General features: G+C 38.9%; 1 protein-coding gene across 3 annotated transcripts in view; it reads left to right on the top strand.

Moving 5' to 3' along the window:
• The window catches only part of Pced1b (PC-esterase domain containing 1B), a 226141-nt gene that overhangs the window by 164921 nt on the left and 48568 nt on the right, over positions 1-12652 (top strand). The window contains exon 5 of one of the 3 annotated variants that reach the window (XR_007108283.1): positions 4564-5087. The exons of 1 other annotated variant lie outside the window; for it this stretch is intronic. The gene's annotated coding sequence lies outside the window, so the exon portion shown is untranslated. Of the gene's footprint in view, positions 1-4563; positions 5088-12652 lie in introns of those variants that run through there. One more of the 3 variants, XR_007108281.1, reaches the window with a different exon arrangement.

Here is a 12652-nt window from a genome sequence, read left to right on the forward strand (position 1 = left end):
CTCCCTCTTGGAATCACATAACCAATGACAAGACCAAGAAGTGACTGAACAGTGAATGAGGTTTACTCTTGGTCAGAGAATAAGGAGAAGTGAAGGGGAAGAGACTCACAAATTAGCTTTCAGCTGAACAAAGGATGGGGTTTCTTTTAGGGGTAAAAAGACAAAAGGAGAGAACTTCAGTTGATGACTGTTGGATTCTTTATGGCTTTTTCCAGGGAGTGGGGAAGGTCCATCCCAGCAGCCGGCACCACATTTCTTCAGTCCTTATGTCATTGGATTGCACTCCGGGTGGAAAGCAGTTGGCAGTGTACTAACAGTAGATAGTGTGTAGTCAGGAAGCACATAGCAGGTCCTCCCGGCATCCTCTACAGCTGAAACCAGTTTTGCCTTGTTCCATCCTGCATCCTATTTCATATTGAAGATGAGGTCCTGGATGTCTGTGAGGCTGGCTAGGCAGGTATCTTGTCTGAAACAGCTAAAACTGTTTAACGAAAAGGGTTGTTTCTCAGTATTTGAGAGTTATTTACCTGGTGACAGACGGAGGCATGATTTCCAAGGCAAATGAATGTTCCAGGACTAGATCACAACGAAAGGCTTCTCAGCATGGAAATGACTAGGTATCGGCCTGCACCCCAACTCTCGAGGGATAGACTGCTCATTTCATTTACTTCTGTCTTTCCCCAGCCTTCTAGACTACCAGACCCCTGGGCATGGGGCACATTGCTGATTTGCCTCTGCATTCTCCAGTGCTAGGTCAGTGCCTGCCACCAAGTAGGTTCCTGCTCATTGACGGACTGGCTTCATTTCTGAAGTGCACTGAAGAAGCACTGAAGTGCACAAGTGGCTGGCTTTCTGGGATGGGAGTTCTGCTGGTTGGAGGGGGTAATATAGGGTGACTTCTCAGCAGGGTGTGAATTTTGAACACTATATGGAAAGAGCAGCATGATTGGAAGAGAGGCATATTTCACGAAAATACACTGTTATCTCTATTTTACATTTAAATGAAACATTTGGGTCTGCATGGAATTTGGATGACACATTAAGGGCAATTTCCTCAGCATGATTCCTGTTGCTGATTAGAGACTCAAGGCCTCCTGGAGTATTCTGTTTGGGTTACTGATTGGTTAAGGGCTGATTCCCAACTGCGGGCAAGTTCCATTTTCCCTGGGAGAACTGAGGAGCAGGGCCTTTCAGGCCCAGTCATGGAGAATGCTCTCTTCCAGAAGTCCAAGCCCCTGAGTATAGACCCTGAGCTCTCTTCCTAACTACACAGGAAACAAAGAAACATCAGGTGCACTCTGTAGTGAAGAATTAACCTTCTGCAAAAGAGATCTGACCTTTTCCCTTGACTTCTGGTGAATAATCTTTTGTGTCTTTCTTTGACTGGGAGCTCATACTTCACAGTGGATAGTTAACGCAGCTTAGGGTGGGGAATGGCCACTCCCATATAGCCTTAGGAATGGGACAGTCCTCCCCAGGAAAACCAACAATGTGACTGGGTAGAGCTTTTGAGTCACCTAGTTTCAGTGACTGGAGACTGAGATCATGCCTGTGTAATGCAGCACCAATAAAAAATAACCACTGAAGCTTAGGAGAACTTCCTTGGTTGGCAATACTCTGTGTATTATCCAACATCAATGCCAGACGTAAATATCACAGGGTGTCCTGACTCCACAAAGAAAAGAAAACTGAAGTTCTGCATCTGAAATCCACCTGAACTCTACCCCATGTCTCTTCCTTTGACTGATCTTAATCTGCATCCTTTCCCTGTAATAAACCATAACTGACCATAACAGCTTTTAGGAAGTTCTGTGAATCTTCCTAGAGAATGCCAAGTCAGAGGTGTTTTGGGGAGCCCTGCACTTGCAGCTGGCACTGGAAGTGAGGGCAGCATTAGAGAACTGTGCCCTCTAACTTTGTAATTGGCCCTACACTCCCCACACACACCCTTCCAAAAGAACCAGACCCAAGGCCCTGGGAATAAGAAACTACTTAGACCTTGGGAAGATCTGCTCTAGAAACCTGGAGCAACCTTTCAGGTGCTGAAGGTTGAGAATGGGAGAGAATGTGCTACATGTTCCCCTGCAAGCCTGACAAAAATCTATCAGTGGTATATTTGCCAGCTGGGTAAAAATGCCTAGGGGAATTTGCTTCAATGGATTTTTTAATTCTTTTGAGACAGAGTCTTACTGTGTTGCCCAGGCTGACCTTAAACACCTGATCCTCTTGCCTCAGCCTCCCAAATAGACTGATAACTTTTAAGGTATAAAGAGAGGACAGTGTAGAGGAAAGAGAAGTAGAAAATACCAGACCATGCTTCTAGCTCAGGTTCAACCTGAAACCTGAATCAGCACAACCGAGTCTCCTGGGCTGCAGTTTTCCCCACATGTAAAATAGGAATGATATCTTTGGCCCTATCAGTTAAAAGGTTATTAGAAGGAACAAACGAAATAATGCATGGGAAAAACTTGAGAAAACTGTGATGTGATAGTTATAGAAATGGATCTTAATATTGTCATCGTATTCCATTTATTTGAAGGCAGATGTAACAAATATTGCAAATTCATAATAGAAATAGAAATCCATGTCTCCTAACTCCCATACTGGTGACTGTTTAATTAAACTTAGTACAAGAGCATCCCCTTGTCCAGAAGGCAGGCTTTTGGCAACCCCAGCTGTGTAGCGTAATCAGGAAAGTGCTTTTGAACTCAAACAATTGCCTCAAACACCACTTTCTAATGGAACTCTCCAACTACATATTTTTCTTCATGGAAAGCAGCCCAGAATTAAGCCGCCTGAACCGTGTATTATTTATCAGATTAGAAACTGCAGAATAGGTGAGGTAAAGTAGCCGGGAGCTAGTAAACACAAGTGATACCTAGGAAAATAACAGAAGGTATAAACAGGTTCAATTAGGGGGAAAACAGGCCAACATAATTTGTTAGTATGGCAGCAAAGGGCAGGTAGCTAGTTTCCCTATGGATTTGCCTGGGGGTTTAAGTGATGTTTAGTCCCCCCCTCAAAAAAAAGGCAAAAGAAGAAAATAAAGGTGTAATTATTGAAAAGACAGAGACACGGTTATCATTTGTGCCTACAGGAGAAATGCATTCAGAGAAAGCAGGAGGTACTTAACCGGAAAATTATTAAACTAGTGAATTTCAGTTTCCTCAGGGTTACAGTGAAGATCAGCACTTGCACATGGCCTGGGACACAGTAGATTTTTGACAAGTGATGGAGAGCAAGTACAAGGTTCCTATTTTAAAAAAAAGAAAATTCAGAGCTTTCCCAGTTCAAAACTAGAATCGGAAAAAAATAGATTACATTAGGAGTACCAATGCAAGCCTGAGACCAAAACCCCAGGGAAAAAGAGAAGGTGTGTGGCACTCACTCAAGGAACATTATTAAATTACAGAGAGAGAGATGATTCAATAAATAGAAAGATATGCCTAGATCCTGAAGAGCCAAACAGAACAGTGATGACAGAGTAGAGATGGCATTCCCCTCCTGCAGGTAGACTTAGGATAATTCCAGGTAAAAATCCCTGCCTGATTATTTTTTGGAACTTAAATATCTTAAAATTTCACCTGGACTCATACCAATCAAGGAAACGGGAGGATATCTTGAAAGAGATGCAAAAGTAGGGACGGTCCTAACATACAGAGAGTCCTACATGGCTATAACAATTAAATCAGTGAGGGACAGGTGTGAGCCTGGGCACACGGATGCAGAAGGTAGCCCAGAATCAATCAGAGAATTTGTTTTAAGAAAAAGGAGGCATCACACATCAATGGGGAGGAAATCTCACTCAATACATGATGCTGGGACAAATGGTTAATCATTGGCGGGGTAGGAATCAATTTATATCCTTACCTTATACGCTACACCAAAATTAATTCTACACAAATGAATTGAACACTATGGGCAATCTTGCTTCCTCGCTCAGTGAGAAAGTTAAAGCAATCTTCAGATACCCACCATCCCTTCTATTCACAGGCAGGGTTTATGCTATCAGATCTGCCTTTTCCTACATGGAGCAGCCCACGAAGTTTCCTTTGGGAGGGGCATCTTGCTGTAACAGAGCCACAGCAGAGTCCTTGTCACCAGAAACTGGGAATCATGGACATGAATAAATTCACTAGAGTTAAAACTGAGCCCTTGCTTAATGGGCCACAATCATCTGCCATGCCTTTACTAAAAGAAGGGCTTACAGCTGTAAACATGCATCTTTCACAGCTCACAAGTATCTCCCAAGGACCTGAGAGCCATCAAAAGAATAAGACCCAATCTCCAAGACTCCACGAGAGGCCAGAATTCTACCCTTGATAACTGTCAGCCAGCAAACGTAGCTGGCCTGCTCTCATTTATACTACCCAGCCCCTTGGACTTCCTTCTCTGACTCCGAGCTTCCACGCTCCCCTTTAGTTTCATGCTTTTAGTTGGCTTTAAAGATCACCAGTTCCGTAGGTCACACAGCTGCACTGTCTGTCACTAGTCTCCCACTGGCTTGCTGTAGAGAATACCTCTGGCATGTGGGTTATAACGGTTGCCTCGGTTACTTTTCAGGAACTTGAAGGACATTGTCATCAAAATCATCAGCTCTTCATCTGGGCCTCCAAAAGTTTGGGATGGGTGATTTTTTGACATCAGGTCGCCAGAAAACTGCCACCCTCGGAGCAATGCTAAGGCCGTCGTTTTGTGAACATACCTCCTACGTAGAGCTGTGAAGACTGACTACACCCGTGCAGGCCACTGATTGCTTTACCTCCAGTAATCTTTCCCCTTGCCTTAAATCACCCTGCTTCTTTGTCCCATAAAAACTCCTCAACTCTATTCTGGAGAGGCAGATTTGAGACTTGGTTCTCCCACCCCCATGCTTTGCTACCTCACAAATAAACTTTCTCTTTTACGAAACTTTTCAGTGCTTGTCATACTGCGTATTAGACTAAACCCTTATTTTCCAATAGCTGTTCCCCCTCACCCCTATATCTCCCACTGACTTCCCAGAAATCCTTTTTTATGATTTACACAAATGGATTGTTCTTTGTCTAAAAAGCATAAAGCATCTTGTGTGGTCATTTCTTTGTATCTTTATTCTCTTGTGAGGGTCCCTAGTTTCATGTAAAATTAATAAAATTATTAATTGATCTTATGTTGATTTGGTTTCTGGTCCCAGCAGAAGATTCCATGCAAGATCTCAGATGGGTAGAGCTGATCATTAGCTTTCCCTACATAATCAACAGAAACTATTTTAATACATTTTACATTCTTTTCCTCATCCTGAGTCTTAGAACCGGATGTGTACTTTTCACTTGCAGTGCATCCCACTCTGGACTCTCCATCAACACGCAGCTCCTGCTCCCACTGTTGGACAGCATGGCCTCAAATCACGTCCTTCTCCATAAAGGACATCACCCAGTCACTGAGTCTCCTGAAGGGCAGGTTTTCACCTCTCTCCTCATATGCTCTTGTGAACATTCTGTGATTTTTCCCATTTTAGAATCACTTTCTCTTGATCCCATTGAATTATCCAGAAATCCTATTTTGACTGCTCCTTTTTAAAGCAAAATTACATTGTTTTGCTATACTGTTTAAAATTCTTTCCTCACATCCCTAAATCCATCCCAATCAGGCTTTCCCTTCCAGCACTCCAACAAAACACTCTTTGGCAAATTCTCCAAATGACCATCATATCAGCCAATTTAGTGCTAAATTCTGATTTCTCATCTTGCTTGATGGTTTCATACTCAATATGAAAGATTTCCTTCATCTGACTTCCAGGATACCACATTGAGCTTTTCCTCCTACCTCACTGGTGACTCTCCTCATCTTCCAAACTCTTAATATTGAAGGCCTAGAGCTTGGTTGTTAGTTCTTTCCTCTTCCTTATTTTTCCTTCTTCCAAATTTATTTAATTTATTTGAAATTTAAGTACATGACTTTAAATACTCCTTATAAGTTTCCAAATCACAAATAGATATCTAGCCCAGAATTTTACTCTAAACTTAACTACTTACATTAGTTCCTAGGGCTTCCATAACCAACTACTCCTAATGGGGTGGCTTAAAACAGAAGTTTATTCCATCACAGTTCAGAAATCCAGGAGTACAAAATTAAAGGGTCAGCTAGGTTGGTTCCTTCTGGAGGCTCTGAGGGAGAAGTCCTTCCATGCCTTTCCCCTGGCTTCTGGCTAACAATCCTCGGTGATACTAGATTTGTAGACGTATCATTCCTGTCTCTGCCTCCATCCTTACATGGCACTCTCCCTTGGCCTCATATAGCTTCTTATAAGGATTTAGAATGCATTCTGATCCATTATGACTTCATTTTAATTTAACTAACTACATCTCTAGAGACCCTATTTCCTGCAGTTCCAGGTGGACGTGAATTTGGGGAGGACACTATTCAACCCAGTACACTGTTCAACATTGTCATTCAGTTATCACAAGCTGAAGTAATGTTATCCATCTCTCCTCTACTCGTATTCTTCTCAAGTAATGACAACTCCATCTTTCCATCAGAAAATCCTGTTGTCTCAACTTTGTCGTATATCCAAAATCTGATCACTTTTTTCCACCTCCATGTTCCACAGTAGTCCCCACTCTCATACCTTACCTAGATTATTGCAATACCTTTAACAGGTCATCATTCTACCCCAGTTTTCCTTTATTTTTTTGGACAGAACAGCCAGAGTGATCCTGTCCAAACCTAGCTGAGATCACCAACAAACCAAAGGCTCCCATCTTGCTCAGAGTAAATGCCAGAGTCTACAACAGGCCACCGTTACTTCTTTAACCACACCTCTGGCCACTTCCTCCTTGTCTACTTTGCCCTGGCCATGGCAGACTCCAGACTCTTTCTGGAACATTCCAAGCACTCTCAGGCCCCAGAGCCTTTGTATGCCTAGTTCCCTTTGCTTAGAATATTTTCCCTCCAAATATTTATGAGGCATACTCCCTTATCTCCTTTAAATCATCTTCAAATGTGGTTTCCTCAAATGAGGTCTGTTCTGACCATTTTCTTAATGATTCCAACAATCCCCACAGGCTAGACCTTGTCCTGGCACTAGTTTTTCCAGCGGCCGTTATTATTTTCTAACGTATCATGTCATATACTTACCGTACTTCTTGTGTCTGTCTTCTAAAAATAAGCTCCACAAGGGCAGGAAATTTTATGTGGCCTATTTTCTCATATATACCTAGAACAATGTCTGCACATAGTAGATGCTCTCTATTTATTAAGTAAACAAATTAGATTGATTATATGATGAGATACATATGGAGACATACTTTCTAAGAATAAAAAAGATAAAAGAAATTACAAAGAAAGGAATTCTAGATTTCATTACATATCAATTTAAAACTTCAGTATGTGTTAAAAAAATACAAAGATAGGGCACTCTGCTATATATTTTAGACAATTCTCAACTCACCCCTAAGGTAAAAACTTTTAAAATTTTGGAGTGAATAAATGTTCTTAATAACATTTCGAGTTTTGAGTCATTTTTTCCAACACTGTAAAAGAAGAGTTTTATTACAAGCAATTTTGCTGAAGGCTGCCTACATAGTTTTATATTTTCCATGTAGTACTGATAAAAATTAGGATTGATTTTGGAACTTTTTACCACTCTTAATTCCATGCTTGTTTTTCAAAATTCCTGTTAGTTCCTTGACCCCTAAAGAATACACAGTAATCCACACCTACACTATTTTAAGCAAGTGAAATCTAAAAAATTAGGAAAGGCAATTTAAGCCATCACTAGAATTTAAAATAAGTTTTTTTAAATGCACATGGAATTATCTTAATGATATTAAATGACTCTGCTATAAATACCCTTCTAAGGAACTTATATAAAAAGCTTTCAGGTAATTAAGGCCAATTTTTCATATTGTTTTTCAATCAGGGAGAGTTTTGGTTAAAGCTGAAAACAGAGTAAGGAGCTTGCTGGCTGATGTTCCCATGACTGTAGATGTGGTATGGGCCCCACCCAGAGCCAACTCCATGGTTTGGATGTTCAATGTCCAGAGGGCCATGTGTTAAAGGCTTCATTGGATTAGCAAATGGCAATGAAGGGAAGGAAAGGGGGATGAAAATAGGAAAGACAGTAGAATGAACTAGACATAACTTTCCTATGTTCATACATGAATACACCACCAGTGACACTCCACACCATGTACAACCTCAAGAATGGACTCCTGATTAGAATAAGTTATACTCCTTGTATGTATATGTCAAAATACACTCTACTGGGGGTTGGGGTTGTGACTCAGTGGTACAGTGCTTGCCTAGCATGTGTGAGACACTGGGTCAGATTCTCAGCACCACATATAAATAAATGAATAAAATAAAGGTCTTCCAACATCTAAAATTTTTTTTAAAAAATACACTCTACTGTCATGTATATCTAAAAGAATAAATAATTAAAAAAAAAACTCTTGAGGGCAATTTGTTACTTCTATTGAATTATTAGTATACATATTAAAAATACAGGAAGTTTTGAGAAGTGAGGTGTTAAATTTTGTTTCTAATAAAGCTAACATTGAAAATGTTTTGCCTGGGGACCTAGCTTAGTGGTGGAGTACTTGCCTACTATGTGCAAGTCTCTGGGTTCCATCCCCAACACTGCAAACGCTGCCTACCATGAGCAAGGCCCTGGGTCTGATCTCTAGCACCATAACAAAAAATACATACTCATTTTTTCTTCAGCTTTATATTGAGAAATATAATGCAAATACAGGAAAGCACATAAAACAATATAGTATACAACCTAACAAACTGTTGTGACCCGAACATCCAATAAACCATCACCATTAGTTCAAGAAATAAACTATTGCCAACTCGCTGGACAATCTTATTTGCTCCTTCTTTATTAAAATTTCCTCCCTACCTCTTCTTAGACATGGGCTTGGATATTAATCAATTCCTTGCTTTGTTTTAGAGTTTTTCCATCTAAATATACACCCCTAAAGAATACACAGCAATCCACACCCTACAGATGCAACTAATCATACATCGAAAATATTTGAAAATCAAATTGCATCTGTACTGAATACATACAGACATTTTTCCTTGCCATTATTCCCTACACAATACCATCAAGCAAATATTTACATTGTACATTGTATTGGATATTATTATGGGATGTCATATTCTAGAGATGATTTAAAGTATACAGGACAATGTGGATAGGTCATATGCAAATACTTAATCATTTTACACAAGGAACTTGAGCACCCATGAATTTTGGTATCTGCAGGGGATCCTGGAACCAATCCCTGCTAAAGAAACAGAGTCACTGTTCTTATTTTATTTCTGATATTAAGGAGTCGAAAAAATTCAGACTTTTCCCACTAAGTACGTTGTTCACGTAGGTTTTTGTAAATGCTTTATATGGTAAGGAAATTGCCTTTTATTCCTAGTTTACTGAAACTTTTTATCATGAATTGATGTTTAATTTTTTTCAAATGATTTCTCTTTTGTCAATTGTGATTTTTCTTCTTTAGGTTGTTAATATGGTGAATTGCATTGATTGATTTTTGAATACTGAACCGTTTTTCATTATTAGGATAAATCACTTGATCGTTGTGACTATTGATTTTTGTATCAACTTGAATAGGTCAGAGGGCACCCAGATTAAACACTGGTTTCTAGGAGCATTCATAATGGTGTTTCTACATGTGATTGGCCTTTTAATTGGTGGACTCAGTAGATTGTGCTCTCTGCAATTCGGATCAGTATCATCTAATCTGTTGTGGGCCTGAATAGAACAAAAGGCAGAGGAAGGAGTTCATTTCTTTTTTCCCCTTACTACTTGAGTTGAGACATTTTATCTTCTGTTGCCCTGGGACTACAATTTACTTCAATGTTTCCTGGTTCTCAGGTCTTCAGACTCAGACTGAATTAAACCACTAACTTTCCTAGGTCTCCATCTTGCAGAGTTTTTTAAAATTGCTTCTTAGTTGGAAGAACTTTCTTCTTTTCTAATACAAGCACTTAGTGCTATAATTTTACCCCAAGGGCAGCTTTGCTTTTAGCCTACAATTTTTTCCTTTGAAATAGACTACTTTTTTTAGAGTCCCACAATTTTTGATGAGTTACATTTTCATTTTTGTTTAGTTTTTAATTTTCCCACAGATTTCTGTTTGGCATCGTTTATTAAGAAGTATCTTTGTTTAATTTTCCAAGTGTTTGGAGGTTTTCCTATTATCATTGTTATTTATTTCTAGTGTCATTCCATCATAGTCAGAGAACATATATTTATGATTTCAATTATTTTAAAGTTGTTAAGGTTTGCTTCATTACCTGGAATATAGTTTATTTTGGTGAGTGTTCCATATGAACTCAAAAAGAATGTAATATGGTGGGTTACATGGATTGATCTTTGAATATTGAACCAGGCTTGTATTCCTGGGTTGAGTCCACTTGGTCATGGTGTGTTATTATTAGTATATATTGCTGAATTCAATTTGCTGATGTTGCTGATGGATAGAGTTCCTATAAATGTCAATTAGATCCTGTCAACTGATAGAGTCATTCAGCTTCTTTGCTAATTTTCTTTATCGTATGAAAGAGTTTAAGTCTCTGAATATAGTATAGTAAGTGGTATTTATATATTTGTCCTGTTCTGTCAGTTTTTGTTTCATGTATTTTGATGCTTGCTCTTATATGTATGCACATTTAAGATGATATCTTTGCAAATCAGTTCTCTTATATTAGAAAATGTCCCTATTTATCTTTGGTAATTTTTTGCCCTGAAATTTGCAGTGTCTGATATTAATATAACCACACCAGCTTCCTTTTGATTAAAGTTTCATGATAAATCTTTTTTTTTAGTTTTTAATTTTTTTTGTTCTAATTAGTTGTACATGACAGTAGAATGCGTTTATACATTTTGATAGATCATACATAGAGTGTGATTTATCATTTTTCTGATTGTACATATTGTAGGATCACATCAGTCATTTAGTCATACATGTACATGAGGTAATAATGTCTGTTTCACTCTACTTCCTTCCTATTCCCTTACCCCTTCCCTCCCCTTCACTCCCCTCTACTTAATATAACATAACTCTATTCTTCCCTATCCGCCCCCCTTATTGTGAATTAGCATCCGTACATCAGAGAAAACATTCGACCTTTGGTTTGGGGGTTTTGGCTTATTTCACTTAGCATGATAAATCTTTTTATGTCCTTTTACTTTTAGCATACTTATGACATATTTGAAGTGAGTTTCTTATAGATGGCGTACAGTTTATGGTTATTCATCTATTCCAAAAATCTTTGTCTTTTAATGATTAGATTGAGACCAGGGTCACCAGGCTACAGCTGTGGGCCATTTCCAGCTGCTTGATTTTGTAAATAAGGTTTGGTTGGAACACAGCGGGACCCACTCACTTAGATGCTGTTCATGACTACCTTTGTGCCACAGTGGCAGAGACGAGTAGTTGTGACAGACAGTTGGCTCCCAAGGTCTAAGATGTTTACTAGTTAGCAGTTACAGATAAAAAATTTTAAAATGCTGCCCTCTTGTTTAGAACATGTACAACTACTGATCCCTTTGGGTTTATTTAACTCCACCATTTTCATATTTATTTTCTGGTTTTTGTTTGTTTGTTTGATCGATCCTCTATTTCTTCTTTCCTACCGTCTCTTGGATGGCTTGAATATTTTATAGTAGTTCATGCTATTTTCTTATTTTCTTGCAGTGGCAGGAATTGAACCCAGGACTTCACAGGTGGCTCTGCCACTCCACCACTGAGCTGCTCCTTTTCCCTTCTCATTTTAATTTATCTATTGTGTTTCCCCCACATGGCTTTGCATATTCTTTAAGGGACTGCTTGAGTTACACATAAAAAATTAACATTCAACAGTCTTTTTAGAATCAATATTTTACCACTTCATGTGGAATGTAGAAATCTCATCATCTTATAATTCCTTTTACCTTCCCCTCTTTTTGCAGTAGCTGTCTGGCGCATCATATCTGATTCATTCAGAATTCATCACACAATGTAGAATCTTTGCTTTCAATTTTCAAACAGTTTAAAAAGAACTTAAGTCTAGTACATTTACCAGATATTTACCATTTATATTACTCTCTTTTCAGGTCTGATGTTCTAAATTCTTTCAGGGTTTTTAAATTTCCTTCCTGGATTTCAGAGTAGGTATGCTCACAATGAATCCTTGATTTTCTTTCATCTGGGAATACTTTTATATCACTGTTCCTGAAGATTCTTTTCTCTCCATATAGAGTTCTAGGTTCTTTGAGCATTAAAAAAATGTGCCAGTTCTTTTGTCCTCCAGGGTTTTAGATGAAATATCTATAACCATTCATGTTGTTCTAGTATATTTAGTGCTTTTTATTGAATAAACTCCTTAAAGAAAAAGTTCATGTACACTAAGTGTTACATCAGATTTATGTTAGCTAAGCCCTGGAAAATTAAGAATGATTTTTTCCTTCTTTCCTGTGGTGATGGAGATTGAACCCAGGGCCTTGTGAGTGCAAGGCAAGCACTATACCTAATGAGCCATACCCCCAGCTCTGTAAGGATGATTCTTAAGGTTTGGCATTTTCTCTCATTCTTATAGCCCTGTTTATAGAACTTTCCCCAATGATAACACCAAGACAAGCATTGATAGAGCACTGTGCTATGCTTCA

Source organism: Sciurus carolinensis, chromosome 4 (genome assembly GCF_902686445.1).
Source record: "Sciurus carolinensis chromosome 4, mSciCar1.2, whole genome shotgun sequence".
Classification (NCBI taxonomy): Eukaryota; Metazoa; Chordata; class Mammalia; order Rodentia; family Sciuridae; genus Sciurus; species Sciurus carolinensis.